Below are 23,131 nucleotides of genomic sequence, written 5' to 3' on the forward strand. Positions count from 1 at the left end.
AGTAAATGGAGGATCTGTTAATTAAGTGCAGCAATAATCTGACTGTGGAGATCAAACAGTGGATGCGTCCAGAAACCCCTGCTGAGAAGATGAAATGCAGGCAAACTTTAAAGACTTCCTGTCATTAATTGAACCCGCAGCACGCTCCTGGCCCAAAACCCCCTCTGCTCAACAGAACAATGCCTGACGATCATGGGTGGTAGCAAAATCACACTGAGGGGCACAGGGGAATGAGCAAAGTCTACCAGTACGATACACACCAGTAAGATAGGGCGGCACGGTGGCGCAGCGGTAGAGTTGCTGCCTTACAGCAAATGGTGAGTGTTTTGAGTGTCATGCCCACAGTCAACAGTTAATACCAGAGCAGGCGTTCATTCTAAATCCGAAATGGATAGATTTCTGTTAATGAAAGCTACCAAAGGATGTCAAACTGAGGCAGGCCACTGGGGTTCAGTCACAGCTTAACTGGGGTCTCTCTCATTGACTGGTCTCTCCCTCTCCTCGGCTTCCACAACTCAACTGGGACCATGCCTAGGGTTGCCAACTATCTCACTCCCAAATAAGGGACAAATGGTGACATCACCGCCCCGCGCCCCACGTGACCTCACCCAGCCAGCGGCCACGTGCTCCTGCTCCACCAATGGTGGCTGCCCGGGCCGGGAGGAAGGTTTGCAACCTCCATCAGGTGGCGCCTGGGCCTACACTGTCCGGGACTACAGCGGCCCCCGGGCTACAGTGTCTGGGCCTACAGTGTTCGGGCCTACAGTGTCCGGGCCTACAATGTCCAGGCCTACAATGTCCAGGCCGACAGTGTTCAGTCCTACAGTGTCCTAGCCTACAGCGCCATCCGGGCCTAATACGGGACAAGGGGGGTCCCGTACGGGACAAACCAATTTAGCCCAAAATACGGGATGTCCCGGCTAATACGGGACAGTCGGCCAGCCTAACCATGCCCATAGTGATGTATGAACACTAATATGTAATCTCCGCATTTCAGTCATTTATTGTGGTCCATTTGACTTCAGCGTTTTGTTCTGGTTTGCCTTCTTGTTCCCCAATGGACAATGAAAGAGATATCCATTTCATTCAACCGTTCAGGAAACTTGGACTGGGTAAGTAGATGTCCTAATCCAAGCCCTGGGATTGCATCCGAACCAATTGTTCAAAAAACGTTGCCCAGAGACACGAGGAACTGCAGATGCCGGGACCATGAAAAAACACGGAAGAGTCCACTTTCAGAGCAAGGCCGCATGTAATTTGGAGTCCACACCACCTCACGTTTCACTTGGGCAGTTTACAACCTGGCAGTATGAATATTGATTTCACTCATTTCAAAACCCTTACATTCCCTCTCTCTCCATCCCTCCCCACCCCAGACACCCTGCTAGTTTCGCTGTTCGCATCCCTTCGTTATCACCTGTTCCGCAGCCAACACCGGACCATTGTGGGCTCCACATTTCTTTCGTCATTGATGCCGGCTCAGATTTGTTCATACCTCTAGTTTCCCTCTTCGCCTGACGCTCGGTCTGAACAAGGGTCTCGGCCCAAGACGTCACCTATTCCTTCTCTCCAGAGATGCTGCCTGACCCGCTGAGTTACTCCAGTGTCAATCTAAAGTGTTGGAGGAACTCAGCGGGTCAGGCAACACCTGTGGAGGGAATGGACAGGCGACGTTTTGGATCGGGACCCTTCTTCAGACAGACGAAGGGCCCTAACGCAAAATGGTGCCGGTCCATTTCCCTCCTCTTGCTTGGATTGATCGATTGAAGGGTACACCATGGAAACAGGCCCTTCGGCCCACCGAGTCCACACTGACCATCGCTCACCCGTTCACACGAGTTTCGTAATATCCCACTTTTGTATCCACTCCCTATGCACTTAGTTTGGAGATACAGCGCGGAAACAGGCCCTTCGGCCCATCGGGTCCACGCCGACCAGTGATCCCCGCACATTAACACTATCCTACACCCGCTAAGGACAATTTTTATACTTACCCAGCCAATTAACCTACAAACCTGTACCGTCTTTGGACTGTGGGAGGAAACCGAAGATCTCAGAGAAAAACCCACGCAGGTCACGGGGAGAACGTACAAACTCCGTACGGACACACACGAGGGACAATTTACAGAAACCAATTAACCTACAAACCCGCACGTGTTTGGGGCGTGGAAACAAACTGGAGCACCCGGAGGAAACCCAAGTGGGAGAACGTGCAAGCTCCACACGCAGACAGCACCCGAGGTCAGGATGAAACCTGGGTCTCTGTCACCGTGAGGCAGCAGCTCTACAACTGCGTTCCTCCAGCACTTTGTGTTTTACATTAATAACCTGCCGCTCCACAATAGCTCCCAAGAAGAAGTCAACTTTTTTCCCCTCTGTCGTTGTTCTGGGACCAAGCCTCTTTAAAGAGGCAATTAATGCGTTATTGCTATTTACTTGAGATCATTATCGGCAAGATTGGCATCCACTACAATAATACTGCATCCTGCAATAGAAATGAGTAGCTTTGATGCCACCCATTGCAATTGAATGTTAACCAAATTGCTGTCAGGCTGGAGTTACCGGGCAAGGATGAGATGATTTCTTTTTCTAAGGATGTAAGTAAACCATCTGGGAACTATTTGGCCGTCTTATGGTCACTTTCAATGGTATCGATAATTTATTTCCCAGAGTTCGTACATGATCGCAGTGGTAGAGGGATCCAGGGCTACGCTAGGCCAGGCCGACCCTGCAACGTCGCCATGACAACGGGCCTTCACGGTCAGGCCAAGAACCCTGCACTTATAACAACTGCGACTCGAAAATGGAGCCAAACTTGCGACTCTGTACACTGTCCCAGTGCACCACTGCTGTACACTTGTACTGTATCTGAGATGCTTATCTATAGACAATAGACAATAGACAATAGGTGCAGGAGGAGGCCATTCGGCCCTTCGAACCAGCACCGCCATTCAATGTGATCATGGCTGATCATTCTCATTCAGTACCCCGTTCCTTCTCCCCATACCCCCTGACTCCGCTATCCTTAACAGCTCTATCTAGCTCTCCCTTGAATGCATTCAGAGAATTGGCCTCCACTGCCTTCTGAGGCAGAGAATTCCACAGATTCACCACTCTCTGACTGAAAAAGTTTTTCCTCATCTCAGTTCTAAATGGCCTACCCCTTATTCTTAAACTGTGGCCCCTTGTTCTGGACTCCCCCAACATTGGGAACATGTTTCCTGCCTCTAACGTGTCCAACCCCTTAATAATCTTATACGTTTCGATAAGATCTCCTCTCATCCTTCTAAATTCCAGTGTATACAAGCCTAGTCGCTCCAGTCTTTCAACATATGATAGTCCCGCCATTCCGGGAATCTAAGATACATCTAAGATATATTGAAGTGCTTACGTATAGTGATACACGTACTGAACTGTATACAACAATGAATTTCGCTGTACCTCGGGTCGAACCTGGGTCTCTGGCGCTGTGAGGCAGCAACTCTACCACTGTGCCACCGTGCCGCCCCAAGAGCTGTGCCCTCTTGACTTTGATATTTCCACCATTGGGAAAAAGGTTCTGACTGCCTACCTTACCTCTGCCTTAGATATATATATATATATATATTCTTCAGTCTGAAGAAGGGTCTCAACCCGAAACGTCACCCATTCCTTCTCTCCCGAGATGCTGCCTGACCTGCTGAGTTACTCCAGCATTTTGTGAATAAATACCTTCGATTTGTACCAGCATCCTACACTATATATATATATATACATATACACTTACACGTACACCGATGTCGGGAAACTCCAAAGCCGCAGGAGTTTCGACTAGCCCCGACCCGGGGTCCGATCGCCCGGCGGGGGGAGCTGACACCCCCCCTGATGCAGGAGCTTGATCGCCCTGACGCGGAGGGCCCGACCGCTGGCTACGGGATCCAAGATCGTCCTGTCAACGGAAAGCTCGAGTCCCCCGACCGCGGGAGAACAAAGAAGGTTGGACTTTTTTTTTCGCCTTCCATCACAGTGAGGAATGTGGAGGAGTCGCTGTGGTGGACGTTCACGTTAAAATGTATTTTGTGCGTCCTGTTGCTTTTTATTGGTATGACTCTGTGGCAAATGAAATTCCTCGTATGTTGCAAAACATACTTGGCTAATAAAGTATGATTATGGTTATGATTATCGGGGTCTCCCCTCAACTTCCGGTGCTTTAGTGAAAACAATCCAAGTTTGTACAACCTCTCCTTATCGCTAATGTTCTCTAATCCAGGCAGCATTCTGGTAAAGAAGGGTCCTGATCCAAACCGTCACCTCTCCATTTTCTCCAGAGATGCTCCCTGACTCACTGGGTTACTCCAGCAGTTTGTGTCTATCTTTGCTATAAACCAGCATCTTCCGTTCCTTTTTTTATCAGCATTCTGCTAAATCTCTTCTGCACCATTGCAACTTTCTATTGGTGGTACTATTGCAAAATTTTGCGGCACGGTGGCGTAGCGGTAGAGTTGCTGCCTTACAGCGAATGCAACGTCAGAGACCCGGGTTCGATCCCGACTACGGGTGCTGTCTGTACGGAGTTTGTACGTTCTCCCCGTGACCTGCGTGGGTTTTCTCCGAGATCTTCGGTTTCCTCCCACACTCCAAAGATGTGCAGGCTTGTAGGTTAATTGGCTTGGTAAATGTAAAAATTGTCCCTAGTGTGTGTAGGATAGTGTTAGTATGTGGGGGATTACAAGGCACTAATTCTTCCCCAGTTCACTTTTGAACACCACCAATTATTGTTGGCATTCATTCCCACAGACGGCTGTGGAGGTCAAGTCTAAGGAAAGTTTTTTGGCGAAGATTGGCAGATTCTTGATAACGTGGAAACATAGAAAATAGGTGCAGGAGGAGGCCGTTTTGGCCCTTCGAGCCAGCACCGCCATTCAATGTGATCATGGCTGATCATCCACAATCAGTAACCCGTGCCTGCCTTCTCCCCATACCCCTTGATTCCACTAGCCCCTAGAGCTCTACCAACTCTCCTTTAAATTTGTCCAGTGAATTGGCTCCACTGCCCTCTGTGGCAGAGAATTCCACAAATTAAGGGGAGAAGGCAGGAGAACGGGGTTGGGAGGGAGAGATAGATCGGCCATGATGTAGGCTTGACGGGCCGGATGGCCCAATTCTGCCACGAGCACTGATGAAAAACGCACCTCGCGTGTCAAGGTTTTTGATCACTCGCCCTGTGACACACCCTTACATGACTCAGTGTCAAATCTATGATGACTGCACTCTCCACAGCATCTCGGATTGTGTTACCGTGTTAAACGCGCGATATAAATGCAAATAGTTGTTGTAAAAGCAACACTGTATCCAACACCACCCTCCCCCCCCACCCCCCCCTTCCCACCCCCCAACACAGTCCTCATCAACCATCTCAATATAATACCCCCACCTCCCCCCCTCGTGAGTTTATCACTGACAGTCTGGACCAAGTGAGACAACCCACCGTGATGTGAATTCATTTGTCGCGAACGATTTGAATTAATCAGTCTCTTTTTTTCTCCACCCAGTCCCAATTTAGCTCACCGACTGCTAGAAACAACAGCTGTGTTGCCGAGTTAAATGATAAATCGTACGTTTAATATCAATCAGGTGAAACCTCGCTCGGTCCGTACGCATGGACAGGGAACTGCAGATGCTGGCTTAGCCGAGGAAAGGCGCAGAGTGCTGGGGTAACTCAGCAGGTCAGGCAGAACAGGGATAGGTGACGTTTCGGGTTGGGACTCTTCTTGCAGACAGATTGCAGGGGTGGGAGGGGTGGGGGAAGGGAAGCCACAAGAGGTCGAGAAAGCGAGAAGAATCTATATATATATATATATATCATCTCTTTGGCATACTGGGATGAATGGAATGCAAAGATCGTATAAGTAAAAGCAACGTAGCATTTCTGCCTCAGATTTTGATGATCTTCACACACTCGTTCGTGTGTGCTTTCTAAATATTTTCCTTGCTGTGTCTTTAGTTGCACTATACATAGCCTTTGGTATTGCATTATTATGGTCACCAATTATTACAGTTACTGAATTGAAAAATACAGCATGGATACAGACCCTTCAGCCCATCAAGTCCGCACTGACCATCAATCGCCCGATCACACTGGTTCCGTGCTATCCCACTTTCTCATCCACTCCCTGCACACTAAAGGCAAATCTACAGAGGCCAATTAACCTACAGACCCACACGTCCTTTGGAATGTGGGTGGGAACCGGAGCACCCGGAGGAAACCTGCTTCATCACGGAAAGAACATGCAAACTCCACACAGACAGCAGCCGAGGTCAGGATGAATCCCAGGTCTTTGACGCTGTGAGATAGCACTTCTACCAACTGTAAATTTGATTGTGGATTAAAACATTTTTTTTAGAGATACAGCGCGGAAAGAGGCCCTTCGGCCCACCGGGTCCGCGCCGCCCAGCGATCCCCGCACATTAACACTATCCTACACCCACTAGGGACAATTTTTACATTTGCCCAGCCAATTAACCTACAAACCTGTACGGTCTTTGGAGTGTGGGAGGAAACCGAAGATCTCGGAGAAAACCCACGCAGGTCACGGGGAGAACGTACAAACTCCGTACAGTGCAGCGCCCGTAGTCGGGATCGAACCTGTATCCGGCGCTGCACTCGCTGTGAGGCCGCAACTCTACCGCTGCGCCACCGTGCCGCTAATCATGATCAGCCATGATCACAATGAATGGCGGTGCTGGCTCGGAGGGCCAAATGGCCTCCTCCTGCACCTATTTTCTATGTTTCTATATTGTATTCTTGATTATTCTAAATTTATCTGTGTATTATTGCATCTCAGAATCAAGAAAATCAAGTGTTTAATTATCACGTGTACCCGCAATAGAACAATGAAATCCTTACTTGTGGCAACATAGCATGACTGTTATCACAATACCGACAGATAATATATAATGGAAAAGAAAAAGAGTTAATAACAACTGGTACAAAAAAGCTAAAGTCCTTGGTGCCACCAAAGACAAACCAGTCATGTTGTGTGGTGTTCAAGAGCCTGATGTTTGTTGAGAAGAACCTATTCTTGAACTGGTGGTCACAGTTTTCTGACGTCTGTACCTTTGTGGAGCTGTTAAGCTACAGCAAGTAGACAATAGACAATAGACAATAGGTGCAGGAGTAGGCCATTCGGCCCTTCGAGCCAGCACCGCCATTCAATGTGATCATGGCTGATCATTCACAATCAGTACCCCGTTCCTGCCTTCTCCCCATATCCCCTGACTCCGCTATCCTTAAGAGCTCTATCTAGCTCTCTCTTGAAACCATCCAGAGAATTGGCCTCCACTGCCTTCTGAGGCAGAGAATTCCACAGATTCACAACTCTCTGGCTGAAAAAGTTTTTCCTCATCTCCGTTCTAAATTGCCTACCCCTTATTCTTAAACTGTGGCCCTTGGTTCTGGACTCCCCCAACATTGGGAACATGTTTCCTGTCTCTAACATGTCCAATCCCTTAATAATCTTATATGTTTCGATAAGATCCCCTCTCATCCTTCTAAATTCCAAAGTATACAAGCCTAATCGCTCCAGTCTTTCCACATACGACAGTCCCGCCATTCTGGGAATTAACCTAGTGAACCTACGCTGCACGCCCTCAATAGCAAGAATATCTCTCCTCAAATTTGGAGACCAAACTGCACACAGTACTCCAGGCGCGGTCTCAAGTAAGAATTTAATTGTTCTCTTGTCGGTATGTAAGTGCTCCCAACTCTTGACGTTGTTTTGTATCGCTGGTACAGAAATAATAAGTAAAAGTACAAACAAATGGGGAGGTGCAAAATGAAACTGGGCGACGTTTTGGCTGACAATGTCTGACCATCAATACAATGTGATCATAAATACAATGAACCTACCTGATCTCCCGGTTGCTAAACAACCCTCCTTCCCATTCCTACACTGACCTTTCTGTCCTTAGTCTCCTCCATTGTCAGAGTGAGGCTAAATGCAAATTGGAGGAACAGCATCTCATATTTCGCTTGGCCAGCTTACAATCCAATGGTACGCTGTTGATTTCTCTAACTTCAAGTAACCCTGGCATTCCCTCTCTCTCTATCCCTCCCCCACCCAAGTCACACCAGCTTCTCGTTTTCACCCAACAACCAGCTAACAATGACCCATTTCTTTTATCATCGTTACTTTTTTGCGTATCTTTCATTCATTGTTCTTTATCTCTCTACATCGCCGTCTATATCTTTCATTTCCCTTTCCAGTGACTTTCAGTCTGAAGCAGCGTCTCAACCCGAAACGCCACGCATTCCTTCCCTCCAGAGATGCTGCCTGGCCCGCTGAGTTACTCCAGTTTTTAGTGTGTCTTTCTTGGGTTTAAATCAGCATCTGCAGTTTAGTTTAGAGATACAGCGTGGAAACAGGCCCTTTTCGGCCCACTGGGTCCGCGCCGACCAGCGATCCCCGTACACTAACACTATCCTACACACACTAGGGACAGTTTTTACATTTACCAAGCCAATTAACATGCAAACCTGTACGTCTTTGGAGTGTGGGAGGAAACCGAAGATCTCGGAGAAAACCCGCGCAGGTCAGGGCGAGAACGTACAAACTCCATACAGACAGAGCCCGTGGTCGGGATCGAACCTGGGTCTCCGGTTCGCTGTAAGGCAGCAACTCTACCACTGCGCCACCGTGCCGCCCGCCCCTACACAATGCACTGTGCGGCATTGGTTCCTTGCTGCAGTTACTTGCTGATGAGGTTCTATTGAGCAGAGACATTTCCATCATTGGACTGTTCACTAATGAGGGCCATATTTAAATATAATGCAGAGATTATTATTGGCCCTCTACTGTGCACAGCGGCAGTGTCTCCGATAGCAAACCGCACTTTTGTTCTGCGGCTAACGACACTTTCAGTTCTGATCTCCGTGACAGCCAAGCTTACTTCTCAATCATATTTGTCACAGCGTTCCCTTCGCGCACCACACTGTCAAGAGGCAAGAGTGTTTCCACACCATACCCTTCCATATCTCTGTGTCTCCCTCTCCTCCGACTCTCAGCCTGAAGAAGGGTCTCGACCCGAAACGTCACCCATTCCTTCTCTCCAGAGATGCTGACCGACCCGCTGAGTTACTCCAGCTTTTTGTGTCTATCTCAAGAATAAAAAAACGTCTACTCTTGAGAAAAGTGTAAGAAAATAACTGCAGATGCTGGTACAAATCGAAGGTATTTATTTCACAGAATGCTGGAGTAACTCAGCAGGTCAGGCAGCATCTCAGGAGAGAAGGAATGGGTGACGTTTCGGGTCCCGAAACGTCACCCATTCCTTCTCTCCTGAGATGCTGCCTGACCTGCTGAGATACTCCAGCATTTTGTGAAATAAATACTCTTGAGAAAAGGTAGACACAGAATGCTGGAGTAACTCAGCGGGTCAGGCAGCATCTCAGGAGAGAAGGAATGGGTGACGTTTCGGGTCGAAACCCTTCTTCAGTCTGGTCAGGGGAGAGGGGGGGGGACGAAGATTTCTTTACTCTTTTCCTACTCTTGACTTCTTTTTCTACTCTTGAGGAAATGCGGACAGAAAGATCTGCAGACGCCAGTTTACAAAACAAAGTGTGTAGGGAGGAAATGTAGATGCTGCTTTACATCGAAGATAGACAAAAAAAGAAAAAGCTTGAGTAACTCACTGGGCCAGACACCATCTCTGGAGAAAAGGAATAGGTGACGTTTCTGGTTGGGAACCTTCTTCTTCAGGCTGTCTGAAGAAGGGTGTTGACCCGAAGCGTCACCTATTCCTTTTCTCCGGAGATGCTGCCTGACCCGTTGAGTTACTCCGGCTTTTTGCGGCTATCCTCAAAGGGCACAAAAGTGCTGGAGTAACTCAGCAGGCCAGACAACATCTCCGGAGGACGTAGATAGGCGATGTTCTGGGTCAGATCCTCCTACGGCCTGAAGAATCTTACCTTCCTCAGACTGGTGAAGGGTCTCGACCCGAAACGTCACCTATCCGCCTGACCCGCTTTGAGTCACTACAGGACTTTTGTGCCTTGCCTCGAGAAATTGCCTTCGCACTTTACAAAATCTTCAAGCGTCTTCGTGGCAACGTCAGAATGAGTTTGCACGTGCGTGCGACAGATAGGAAAGGTTGTTATCTATTACAGATTACACGCTTTCCCTGCAGTCTATCGAAACTGAAACTGGAATCATGTACTCAGGTAAGATGTACATGTAAAAATATCTTTCATACAGCCTCTTGACCCTTGACAATCTGAAAAACAGCTTTTTATTCACCGTCCCTTGCTTCATAGGTTTACTACAACTAATGGAAATATCACGTTGCTGGTCAAAGTATCACCTGCTTGATTTTTTAGAGGAGGTAGAAGAGGATTTTTTAGAGGAGGCAGCATGGTGGCACAGCGGTAGAGTTGCTGCCCTACAGCGAATGCAGCGTCGGAGACCCGGGTTCGATCCCGACTACGGGCACTGTCTGTACGGAGTTCGTACGTTCTCCCCGTGACCTGCGTGGGTTTTCTCCGAGATCTTCGGTTTCCTCCCACACTCCAAAGACGTGCGGGTTTGTAGGTTAATTGGCTTGGTAAATGTAAAAATTGTCCCTAGTGTGTGTAGGATAGTGTTAGTGTGCGGGGATCGCTGGGCGGCGCGGACTCGGTGGGCCGAAGGGACTGTTTCCGCGCTGTAACTCTAAATCTAAAAAAAATGCAGATGCCGGTTTAAATCAAAGGTAGACACACAATGCTGGAGTAACTCAGCGGGTCAGGCAGCCTCTCGGGAGAGAAGGAATGGGTGATGTTTCGGGCCGAGACCCTTCTTCAGACCCTTATTGTTTTAGAGATACAGCGCGGAAACAGGCCTAAGATTGCCGCAAAAAGCTGGAGTAACTCAGCGGGACAGGCAGCATCTCTGGAGAGAAGGAATGGGTGACCCTTCTTCCACCCGGATTGTCACCCATTCATTCTCTCCAGAGATGCTGCCTGTCCCGCTGAGTTACTCCAGCTTTTTGCCTCTATCTTCTGCAGAAGATCTGCATCTGCAGTTCCTTCCTATGCCTACATGGAAACAAGCCTTTTGGCCCATCAATTCCAGGCCAGCCTGTTCAACACTAGTTCTGTGTTGTTCCACTTTCTCATCCACTCCCTGCACGCTAGGAGACAATTTTACAGAGGCCGGTTAACTTTCAAACACGTACGCCTTTTCGGGATTTGGGAGGGAGCCGATGCACCCACAGGGAAGTCGTGCAAGCTCCACACAGACAGTGCCCGAGGTGTCTGGCGTCGTGAGGCAGCAGCTCTGCCAGCTTCGCCACTGTGCCGCCCTTGGGAACTCCAGAGCTCAGAGTACAATGAGGATTCAGTTAAACAGCACCATATCCCAGTGGCTGAGCACTTCAACTCCCCCTCCCAGTCTGACCTTTCTGTCATGGGCCTCCTCCATTGTCAGCGTGAAGCCCAGCACAAATTGGAGGAACAGCACCTCGTATTTCGATTGGGCAGCTTACACCCCAGCGGTATGAACATTGACTTCTCCAACTTCAGATAGTTCCTCTGTCCCTCTCTTTCCCCTCCCCCTTCCCATTTCTCCCACTGTCTTCCTGTCTCCTACTACATCCTTTCTTTGTCCCACCCCCTCCCCTGACATCAGTCTGAAGAAGGGTCTCGACCCCAAACGTCACCCATTCCTTCTCTCCTGAGATGCTGCCCGACCCGCTGAGTTACTCCAGCATTTTTGTGTCTACCATATCCCAAGATTGTTTGAGTGCTGCCAAATCCATCCTTAATCGAACATTATCTTTTAGTTTAGTTTATAGAGGCAGCATGGAAACAGGCCCTTCGGCCCACTGAGTCTGTGCCAACCCACAATCACCCGTACACTAATTCTATATCATCCCAGTTTCGCATACTACACCCTAGGGATAATTTACAGAGGATAATTTATTTGGGCGGCACGGTGGCGCAGCGGTGGAGTTGCTGCCTTACAGCGAATGCAGCGCCGGAGACCAGGGTTCGATCCCGACTACGGGTGCTGTCTGTGCGGAGTTTGTACGCTCTCCCAGCGTGGGTTTTCTCCAAGATCTTCGGTTTCCTCCCACACTCCAAAGACATGCAGGTTTGTCGGTTAATTGGCTTGGTCAAATGTAAAACTTGTCCTTAGTGGGTATAGGATAGTGTTAGTGTGCGGGGATCACTGGTCGGCGCGGACCCAGTGGGCCAAAAGGGCCTGTTTCCGCACTGTATCCCTAAACTAAACTATAGGCCAATTAACCTACAGAGCAGTACGTCTTTCAGACGTGGGAGTAAATGGGAACATACGGAGGAAACCCACGCGGTCACGGGGAGAACGTGCAAACTCCGTACAGACAACACCCGCAGTCAGGATCCAACCCGGGTCTCTGGAGCTGGTAAGGGCAGCAACTCTACCGCCGCGCCCCTGTCTAATGAATGTCACACGCACAGTTAGCTGTTTTCTACAAGCTACGATTTTTTTGCTGAACTGACAAAAGGCCAGGCTGTTCCCATGCATTTTTGACATAACAATGAAAGTGACCTTTGACAAACTTCTCCAATTATGGAGGTACATGGAAGTCTTTTAGCCACGCTCCGGGTCTTTCCCTTGCCGTCAGTAACTTGGGTACCAATGGGAGAAAGGTCACGTAGAACAGTCAAATACTGCATTCCAGCACCAAATTTAGCTAATAGAGTGACATATACATTCAATGCAGACCACTTGCTTCAGCTTATCTAGTGAGCTTTCACTTAATTTTATTTCATTTTAATGGGGAAACTTCCACTATTCCAGATACAATCATATTAACCACAGGGCATATTCTCATGTTCACAAGTGATAGGAGCAGAATGAGGCCATTCGGCCCATCAGGTCTACTCCGCCATTTAATCATGGCTGATCTAACTCTCCCTCCCAACCCCATTCTCCTGCCTTCTCCCCATAACCTCTGACACCCGCACGGTGGCGCAGCGGTAGAGTTGCTGCCTTACAGCGAATGCAGCGCCGGAGATTCGGGTTCGATCACGACTACGGGCGCCGTCTGTACGGAGTTTGTGCGTTCTCCCCGTGACCTGCGTGGGTTTTCTCCGAGATCTTCGGTTTCCTCCCACACTCCAAAGGCGTACAGGTTTGTAGGTTAATTGGCTGGGTAAAATGTAAAAATTGTCCCTAGTGGGTGAAGGATAGTGTTAATGTGCGGGGATCGCTGGGCGGCGCGGACCCGGTGGGCCGAAGGGCCTGTTTCCGCGCTGTATGTCTAAATCTAAAAAAAAAATCTAAATCTAATCAAGAAGCTTACGTAGGAAAATAACTGCAGATGCTGGTACAAATCGAAGGTAGACACAAAATGCTGGAGTAACTCAGCGGGTTAGGCAGCATCTCAGGAGAGAAAGGAATGGGTGACGTTTCGGGTCGAGAATCTTATCCATCTCTGCCTCACAAATATCCATTGACTTGGCCTCCACACCCCTCTGTGGCAATGAATCCCACAAAATCCCAGCCACAACTCTCTTTTCCAGCCTTCTCCCCGTCGGAAGGGTCCCGACCCGAAACGTCGCCTGTCCGTTCCCTCCACAGACGCTGCCTGACCCGCCGAGTTCCTCCAGCACTTTGTGTTTTGATCTGCAGCAGCATTGTAACGGTTCCTTTCATTTCTCCCGAGGCTTTCATTCGCTGGAGGTTGGTGACTTGGCAAGAGTTGATTTAACGCGATCAGGCAGGGACGGATGGTGTGGGGGTGAGGATTGTGTGTAGACTCCAGGAAACCCCTTTCCTCTGTACCCCAACAAAGGTAAAAGTAAAGAGTGCAGATCATTTTTTTGAATGACATCTGACGCAGGACAATCGCCTTTGCCTTACACTGTCTCTCTTGTTTATTACCTAGACCGAGTAGACCAGTTGGGTCCAAACCTCTCCTGCATTGGTGCAGCACCCTCTCCTCCCCCACTCCCCCTCCCCACTCCAACCTCCCTCCCCTCCCCTCTCCCCCATCCTCCCTCCACCTTCCCCTCCCTCCCCCCTCCCTCCCTTCACCCTCCCCCTCTCTCCCCCCAACCCACCTCCCCCCCTCGATCCCCCCCCCCCACCACCCTCCCTCCACCCCCTCCCCTCCACAGATTAACTACCCTCTGACTCAAGTCCTTGAAGATGGTTCTCTCCAGCTCAAGGAAAGTACAACATTAACTAATCAGAATAATTACAAATTAAAACCTTGTGAAACATCACGGCTATGATTTGGTTTTGTTTTCCTCTTCCCCTCTACTGTTAAAGGCAAACAATTGAGAGCACGTTATGCTTATTAAACACAATGTTTGTATTGTTTTTTAAATGTAGAATATACAGTATGGACACAGTATGGCCGACCATCGATCAGTCCACACTAGTTCTATTCACAAAATACTGGAGTAACTCAGCAAGTCAGGCAGCATCTCAGGAGAGAAGGAATGGGTGACGTTTCGGGTCGAGACCCTTCTTCAAACCTACAAACCTGTGCAGGAGGGAATTGCAGGTCGGTTTCAACCGAAGATAGGCACAAAATGCTGGAGCAACTCCAGAGACAGGCAGCATATCTGGAGAGGAGGAATGGGTGATATTTCGAGTTGAGACCCTTCTTCAGACTCACAGACCTACAAACCTGCACATCTTTGGGATGGGGATACAAACCGGAAACCCACTTGGTCACAGATGTTCCCCAGCTGTTATCAGGCAACTGAATCATCCTATCTATGGAAATCTGTGGAATTCACTGCCTCAGAAGGCAGTGGAGGCCAATTCTCTGAATGCATTCAACAGAGAGCTAGATAGAGCTCTTAAGGATAGCGGAGTCAGGGGGTACGGGGAGAAGGCAGGAACGGGGTACTGATTGAGAATGATCAGCCATGATCACATTGAATGGCGGTGCTGGCTCGAAGGGCAGAGTGGCCTACTCCTGCACCTATTGTCTATTGTCTATCTACAACTAGAGAGTGGTCCTGGGCTACTATCTACCTCACTGGACATCCTCGAACTACCTTTAATCAGACTTTACCTTGCACTAAACGTTATCCCCTTTATCGTGTATCTGTACGCTGTGGACGGCATATTGTAATCACGTGTCGTCTTTCCGCTGACTGGTTGGCACGCAACAAAAGCTTTTCACTGTACCTCGGTGCACGTGACAGTACACGAGACTGAACGAGACTAAGCAATGTGCAAACTCCACACACCTGGGGCCAGGATCGAACCTGGGTCTCCGGCGCTGTGGGGCAGCAGCTCTACCTGCTGCGCCACTGTGCTGCTTACAACATTTGGCCCATCTAGTCTGTGGTGGCTCATGGAGCAATCCCATTCTCCGACCTGTTTCTCTGTCACCTATTCTCCCCCTGGCCACTCTCCCTCCACAGGTGCTGACTGGCCCGCTGAGTTCCACCAGCAGTTTGTTTTCTTTGTTCCAGATTGTTGCATCTGCAGTCTATCTCCATGTGCATCACCTCACTCCCACGTTACACCCCTCACCAACTTACAGAGGACAGTCAAACTCTTAACCCACATGCCATAGTCATAGAGTAACACAGCGTGGAAACAGGCCCTTCGGCCCAACCTGCCCACACTGACCAACATGTCCCATCTACCACTAGTCCCACCTGCCACCGTTTGGCCCATATCCCTCTGAGCATGTCCTATTCATGTATCTGTATAAATCTCTTTTAAACGTTGCAATAGTACCTGCCTCAACTACCTTCTCCAGCAGCTTGAAAAAGTTACCCCTCAAATTCCTATTAGATTTTTCCCGCCTTGACCTAAAACCTTTGTCCTCTGGTTCTTGATTCCCCTAATCTGGGCAAGAGCCTCTGTGTGTGTACCCGATCTATTCCTCTCATGATTTTGTACACCTCCATAAGATCACCCCTCATCCTCCTGTGCTCCAAGGAATAGAGTCCCAGCCTGCTCAACCTCTCCCTGTAGCTCAGGACCTCAAGTCCTGGCAACATCCTCATTAATCTTCTTTGCACCACCCTTTACAGCTTAACAGTCTGAAGAAGGGTCTCGACCCGAAACGTGACCCATTCCTTCTCTCCTGAGATGCTGCCTGACCTGCTGAGTTACTCCAGCATTTTGTGAATAAATACCTTCGATTTGTACCAGCATCTGCAGTTATTTTCTTTTATCTTTCCTATAACATGATGACTGGAACTGAACATCTATATACTAAGACTCTCGTCTTACAGCCGAAATGGTACACGATAGCGCGTCAATTTTAGGCCCACCTTACTCACCGTCGTCCCTTTGGTGCTAATGGAAGAAGTCACATTAAAATCGGTGTTATATTTTTAAAGTTATTCACATTTTAAAGTTTAAATCTATCACCTAGGGAGGGAGGGGGGATAAGGGGGGGGGTTGAGGGGAATGGAGTGGGGGGGAGAGGGGGGGAAGTGGGAGGGGAAGGTGGAGGGAGGGAGGGGCGAGACGGGAGGAGAGGAGGGGAGGGGGGAATGGGAGGGGGAAGTGAGGGAGGTGGGGGGAGGGGGGAGAGGGAAGGGGGGAGGAGAGGGTACTGCACCAATGCAGGAGAGGTTTGGGCCCAATGTGTCCACTTGGTCTAGTAATTAAATGCAACCTCTTTTAATTTTTTTAATTTCAGTTTAGGGATGTGGCTGACATTGAAGGCAAGGCCAGAACTCATTGACCACGAGCTGATTTTAAGAAAATGAATTGGAGTCCCAGAGCACAATAGAAAGTACTTAAGAGTCTGTTCATAGTAGTGGAACTGTTTCACAAATAGTAGGTTAATTGTCCCTCAGTTAATCGTTCCTAGTGTAAAAGACGTATGCAAAACTGATATCGATAGCCAGTGTAGCCTCGATGGGCCGAAGGGCCTTTTTCCATGCTGTTTTATCTAAACCAAACTAAGCTTTAGACTTCATAGATACAGTGCAGAAACAGCCCCTTCAGCCCACCAAGTCCGCGTCGACCAGCGATCACTCGTACACTAACAATATCCAGCACACTAGGGACAATTTACCATTAACCTACAAATACCTATGTCTTTGGTATGTGGGAGGAAACCGCAGCACCCTGAGACACCCCACGCTGTTACGGAGACAGAGAGAGACAGATAGAGAGAGAGAGAGTCAGAGAGAGAGAGTCAGAGAGAGAGAGAGAGAGAGAGAGAGAGAGAGAGAGAGAGAGAGAGAGAGAGAGAGAGAGTGAGAGAGAGTCAGTGACAGAGAGAGACAGACAGACAGAGAGAGACAGACAGACAGAGAGACTGAGAGAGAGATAGAGAGAGAGACAGAGACAGAGAAACAGACCGACAGAGAGATAGAGAGAGAGACAGAGAGACAGAGAGAGACAGAGAGAGAGAGACAGAGAGAGACAGAGAGACAGAAACAGATAGATAGATAGATAGATAGATAGATAGATAGATAGATAGATAGATAGATAGATAGATAGATAGATAGATAGATAGATAGATATATAGATAGATAGATAGATAGATAGATAGATAGATAGATAGATAGATAGATATTCAGTTAACTATGTATACATAAGATGTGAAACTGCAAGTAGTGGAAGTGTGGGCAATGAAACTTCTCTTCAGGGCCAATTGTAACACCGCCTTGTGAAAATAGCGACCTGATTGCCGCTGCATCCGTAATGCCCTCTTGCTGACATCTCCATGGTAGAAGGAGACAGCTGTCTCACCAACGCGTTCCAGTCATTGTGACTCCCCCACCACTCTGACTAAAAGTTGGCTGGAAGTTGCAGGAGCCACACTCCGTGTCAGGGCTGGAGCGAACGAAAACTCAGATGCTCCAGGAATAAATATCTCACTGAAATTGATCAGTTATGAACATCCAGACTCTGTGGGGGAAGCATTGGATCAATGCTAGTGTGGCACGGCGGCGCAGTGGTAGAGTTGCTGCCACACAGCGCCAGAGACCCGGGTTCAGTCCCGACCACGGGTGCTGTCTGTACGGAGTTTGTACGTTCTCCCCGTGACCTGCGTGGGCTTTCTCCGAGATCTTCAGTTTCCTCCCACACTCCAAAGCCATACAGGTTTGTAGGTTAATTGGCTTGGTATAATTGTAAATTGTCCCTAGTGTGTGCGTAGGATAGTGTTAGTGCGCGGGGATCGCTGGTTGGTGCGGACTCGGTGGGCCGAAGGGCCTGTTTCCATGCTGTATCTCTAAACTAAACAAATAAACACTGCCGACCCTCCACCTAACCGCTAACCTACCTGCCAGAGATCTTCCCCCAGGTCCCCTTAGGTTTAGGTTTAGGTTTACTGTACGTTTATTATTGTCATGTGCACAGTGAAAAGCTTTTGTTTCCTGTGCTATCCAAACAGATGAGATACTACAACCTGCTCCCGCCGGGTGGAAGATACAGTAGCTTGAAAGCACGCACCACCAGACTCAGGAACACCTTCTTCCCCTCTGTTATCAGGCTTCTGAACGGCCCTTCCATAAGCTGGGGTACTGTCCGATTCACCTCTACCCCATTGTGGACATTGGACTTTGTCTCTGGAACTGATGCGCTACAATGCTGAGAACTATATTCTGCAAAAAAAATTGCATTCTCAATACATTCAATAGTGAATGCATTCACTATTTACCGACTCCGGGGGTGAATAAAGTTTTATCGTATCGTGTCGTTGTACTCAGTAGTGATGCACAGAGCGCCCTTGTCACCCACATGGCCCCCTAGGATGACATCCCTTCCCTGGTTTGAGGGTCATCCCGTCCCCACCGGACTCTGGCCCTCAGTGCCCTGCGGCAGAAGGAAGGACCCTAGACTGTGATCCTCACAACATAACTGGGAAACCTCCCAAAGTGAAACCTTCAAACACGACGTTGGCAACGCCTGATGCTTTGCTGAATGTACATATTCACCAGCAGACTCAGGGACAGCTTCTTCCCCTCCACCATCAGGCTTCTGAACGGCCCTTCCATAAGCTAGAGTACTGGCCAATTCACCTCGACCCCATTGCGGACATTGGACTTTGTCTCTGGAACTGATGCGCTACAACGCTGAGAACTATATCCTGCACTCTGCATCTTCCCCTGTTGTACTTGAGTTGGAACTGATTGTATCTATATAGGGTATCACAAATTGCTGGAGTAACTCAGCAGGTCAGGCAGCATCTTGGGGAGAAGGAATAGGTGACGTCTCTCATTCCTTCTCTCAAAGATGCTGCCTGACCCGCTGAGTTACTCCAGCAATTTGTGATACCTTCGATTTGTACCAGCATCTGCAGTTATTTTCCTACGTATCTATATGGGGTATGCCTGATCTGTTTGGATAGCATGCAAAACAAGGCTTTTCACTGTACCTCGGTACACGTGTCAATAATAGATCTAAACGTACCTAAGTACAATCATGTCAAATTCAAGTGCAGTAGGTGGAGCAAAGGGGGAGGTGCAGAGTGCAGATTAGTTCTCAGCATTGCAGCAGGTTTTAAGAAGGGTCCCGACCCATTCCTTTTCTTCAGAGACGCTGCCTGACCCGCTATTACTCCAGCACTTTGTGTCTATCTTCGGTGCAAAACAGCATCTGCAGTTCCTTTCTACGCACTGCTGATCCGTTCCATAGACAAAGTCCAACGTATGCAATGGGGGGCGGTGGAAGTGTATAGACAATAGACAATAGGTGCAGGAGTAGGCCATTCAGCCCTTCGAGCCAGTACCGCCATTCAATGCGATCATGGCTGATCACTCTCAATCAGTATGGGATAGTACACGGGCTTATGGTGTGCCTGATAACCGGCACGATGGTGCCGCGGCAGAGCTACTGCCTTATAGCGCCAGAGACGCTGTAGTTCCATCCTGACTATGGGTGCTGTCTGTGCGGAGTTTGTACGTTCTCCCAGTGACCTCCATGGGTTTTCTCCGGGTGCTCCGGTTTCCTCCCACACTCCAAAGACGTACAGGTTTGTAGGTCAATTGGCTTGGTATCAATGCAAAATTGTCCCTGGTGTGTGTAGGGTGAAGTTGATTTCATTGCTGGGGGATCGCTGGTCGGCGTGGGCCGAGGGGCCTGTATCTGCGCTGTGTCTCTAACCCAAACTAAAGTAAAGAGAGGGGGGAAGAGGCCATTCGGTGAGTGGGCCGCTGGTGGCCTGGGTCACACTGTTACCGACCGCTTGGCCTGCGGGCACTCACTACTGAGTGGAGCGAGTGAGGCTGCCGGATTTGTCACCGCGAACGCCAGATTGCTTCCCTTCCACCTCACACCCCGAGCCACACTGCTCCACTCGGCAACTAAATCCAGGTTCTCATGTCATCGTCACCCACCTTCCCTCCTTCAGAGGTGTCTCAAACCCCTGCGGCTGCAAGCTTGGGTTATTTTCAGCAGGCAACTCGCACGCATCGTGTGCACTGTCTGAGCGTTCAAAGTATTCTGCCACCAACGCCCCTCTAATCTACAGTGGCAGCGACAATCCAGCAAAGCTGACCGGTTCACACAGAGTGGGCACTGACAGGTATCGGTGAATCATACATTATCACAAGCACTTTTTGGGGGGTCTCTTGCAGTCTTGATATTGCACAGGTCTAAGGAATCTGCCCAGTGCATAGGGACCCTCGTGTTACACTAAGAGCACAGGGGTGGCGCAGCGGTAGAGTTGCTGCCTCACAGCGCCAGAGACCCGGGTTCGATCCTGACCACGGGTGCTGTCTGTACGGAGTTTGTACGTTCACCCTCGTGCGTTTTCTCCAGTTTCCTCCCACACCCCAAAGACCTACCGGCTTCTAGGTTAATCAGCTCAATATAAATGAGGATTGTCCCTAATGTGTGGGTGTAGGATAGTGTTAATGTGCGGGGATCACTGGTCAGCACGCACTCGGTGGGCCGAAGGGCCTGTTTCCGCGCTGTATCTCCAAACTAAACTAGACTTGATTGTTCTTTCATGAATTAATACTGAGTCCACTCAGTAATGTTCTAAACCTCTTGATATCAAATTTCTAAATGTCTACATTTCTAAATGAATAATTTCTAAAATTACTCAAAAATTAAATTAAAAAAATTTCCAATAAAATATTTTCTAAATGAATAATTTTCTAAATGTCTTGATATCATATCCTTTGTGACAGGTTCCAGCATTTTACAACGACTGACATTAGGTTAAAAACAAGATCAAGTTGTATTTAATCATTTAATTTCATTAATACTAAACGGACAACGTCAGTTCCGATGCAATGAATTAATGGCGAATAACTTCTCAGCTTTTTAGATTAAACATCTTGTGCAGATTCACTTGGTCTAACATTGAGTTGAAAATACATACACTTGTACCAAAAGTAAGTTTAAAGGCACTGTTGCTGTTTGTCCTTTTTATAACTTGTTTTGTACTTCACTCTGTCTTATTGTCATCAGTGACCCATACCCCCACCCTGGCCACGCTCTCATCTCATCAGACCATCAGGAAGAAGGTACAGGAGCCTGAAAACTGTGACCACCAGGTGCAAGACAACCACCAGGCTCGTGAACACAGCACAGTACAGTGGCATAGCGGTAAAGCTACTGCCTTACAGCGCCGGAGACCCGGGTTCCATCCTGACTACGGGTGCTGTCGGTACGAAGTTTGTACGTTCTCCCCGCGACCGCGTGGGTTTTGCTCCGAGAACTTCGGTTTCCTCCCACACTCCAAAGACGCACTGGTTTTCTTAGGTTAATTGGCTTGGTGTAAATGTAAATTGTCGTTAGTGTGTGTAGGATAGTGTTAGTGTGCGGTCTATGTTTCTATGACATCCTGATGGGATCGCTGGTCGGTGCGGACTCGGTGGGCCGAAGGGCCTGCTTCCACGCTGTATCTCGAAAACTAAACTAAACTAAACACTAAAGGTGGAAATGCAGGGGGTTGAAGGTATATGGAGTATGTTTATGCAGCCAAGAGTTGGTCTTGGCATCATGCTCAGCACAAAGAGTTTGGGCCAAATGGCCTGCTCCTTGGCTGTGCAAGTCTCTGATCTATGTCACCTCAACTGTGGATGGACAGAAACTGCTGGAGTAACTCAGCGGGTCAGGCAGCATCTCTGGAGAGAAGGAGTTGTGACATTTCAGGTCAGAACCCTTCTTCAGGCTGGACAACTATGGATGCACTACAAACTTTGGATTTTTTGCACTAGTGTTATGCTTATTGATTTATTATTTTTTTTGGTGCTTATTATATATTATGTGTGGGCATTGTGTTTACAGGCGAGTTAAACGGCTGAAAAATAGAATCCCATTGCTCTGTTGTAGGTACATTTGACAATTAAACACTCTTTAACTTTCTCCTAACATTCAAAGGGTCTTTTATTGATGGACACCAGCTATCACACCGACTGCCCCGACCTGCAAGCTCAATAATATTAGGAAGTACAGAAATGTCCTTCTAAACACTGCCTTTATATGTAGGAAGGAGATACAGATGCTGGCTTACACCGAAGACAGACAATAGACAACAGGTGCAGGAGGGGGCCATTCGGCCCTTCGAGCCAGTACCGCCATTCAATGTGATCATGGCTGATCATTAATAGACAATAAAGTGCTGGAGTAACACAGCGGGACAGGCAGCATCTCTGGAGAGGAGGACGCTTCGGGTCGAGACCCTTCTTCAGAACGAGAATCAGGGGAGAGGGAAACGAGAGATATGGAAGGGTACAAAGAGAATGTACGGTGTGAAAACAACAGATCGAAGCAGACAATGATCGGCGAAATGGGGAATGGTTCGTTGTCGAATGAGAAGGTGACAATGAGGCATCCAATCAGTAAAATGAATCAGGAGGACAGCTAGTGAAACTAGCCGGAGAACTAGGGTGGGGGAGGGACGGAGAGAGAGAGGGCAAAGCAAGGGAAATCAATGTTCATACCGCTGGGGTGTGAGCTGCCCAAGCAAAATATGAGGTGCTGTTCCTCCAATTTGCGCTGGGCCTCACTCTGACAATGGAGGAGGCCCAGGACAGAGTGTGGGGAATGGGAGGGGGAGTTAAAGTGTTTGGCAACCGGGAGGCGACACAGGACTTTATATCTTAGAATAAGCTGGTTTTGAATGAATGATTTACATCCCCATGTGCTCCGATAAACTAACCAAACAGATTGGGCAAACAGACTGTCTTCACATTGTAAAGTGAACAAAAATAATGTGTTCAGGCTAACCAGGCAGT

This window comes from Rhinoraja longicauda, chromosome 23 (genome assembly GCF_053455715.1).
Source record: "Rhinoraja longicauda isolate Sanriku21f chromosome 23, sRhiLon1.1, whole genome shotgun sequence".
NCBI classification, from domain to species: domain Eukaryota; kingdom Metazoa; phylum Chordata; class Chondrichthyes; order Rajiformes; family Arhynchobatidae; genus Rhinoraja; species Rhinoraja longicauda.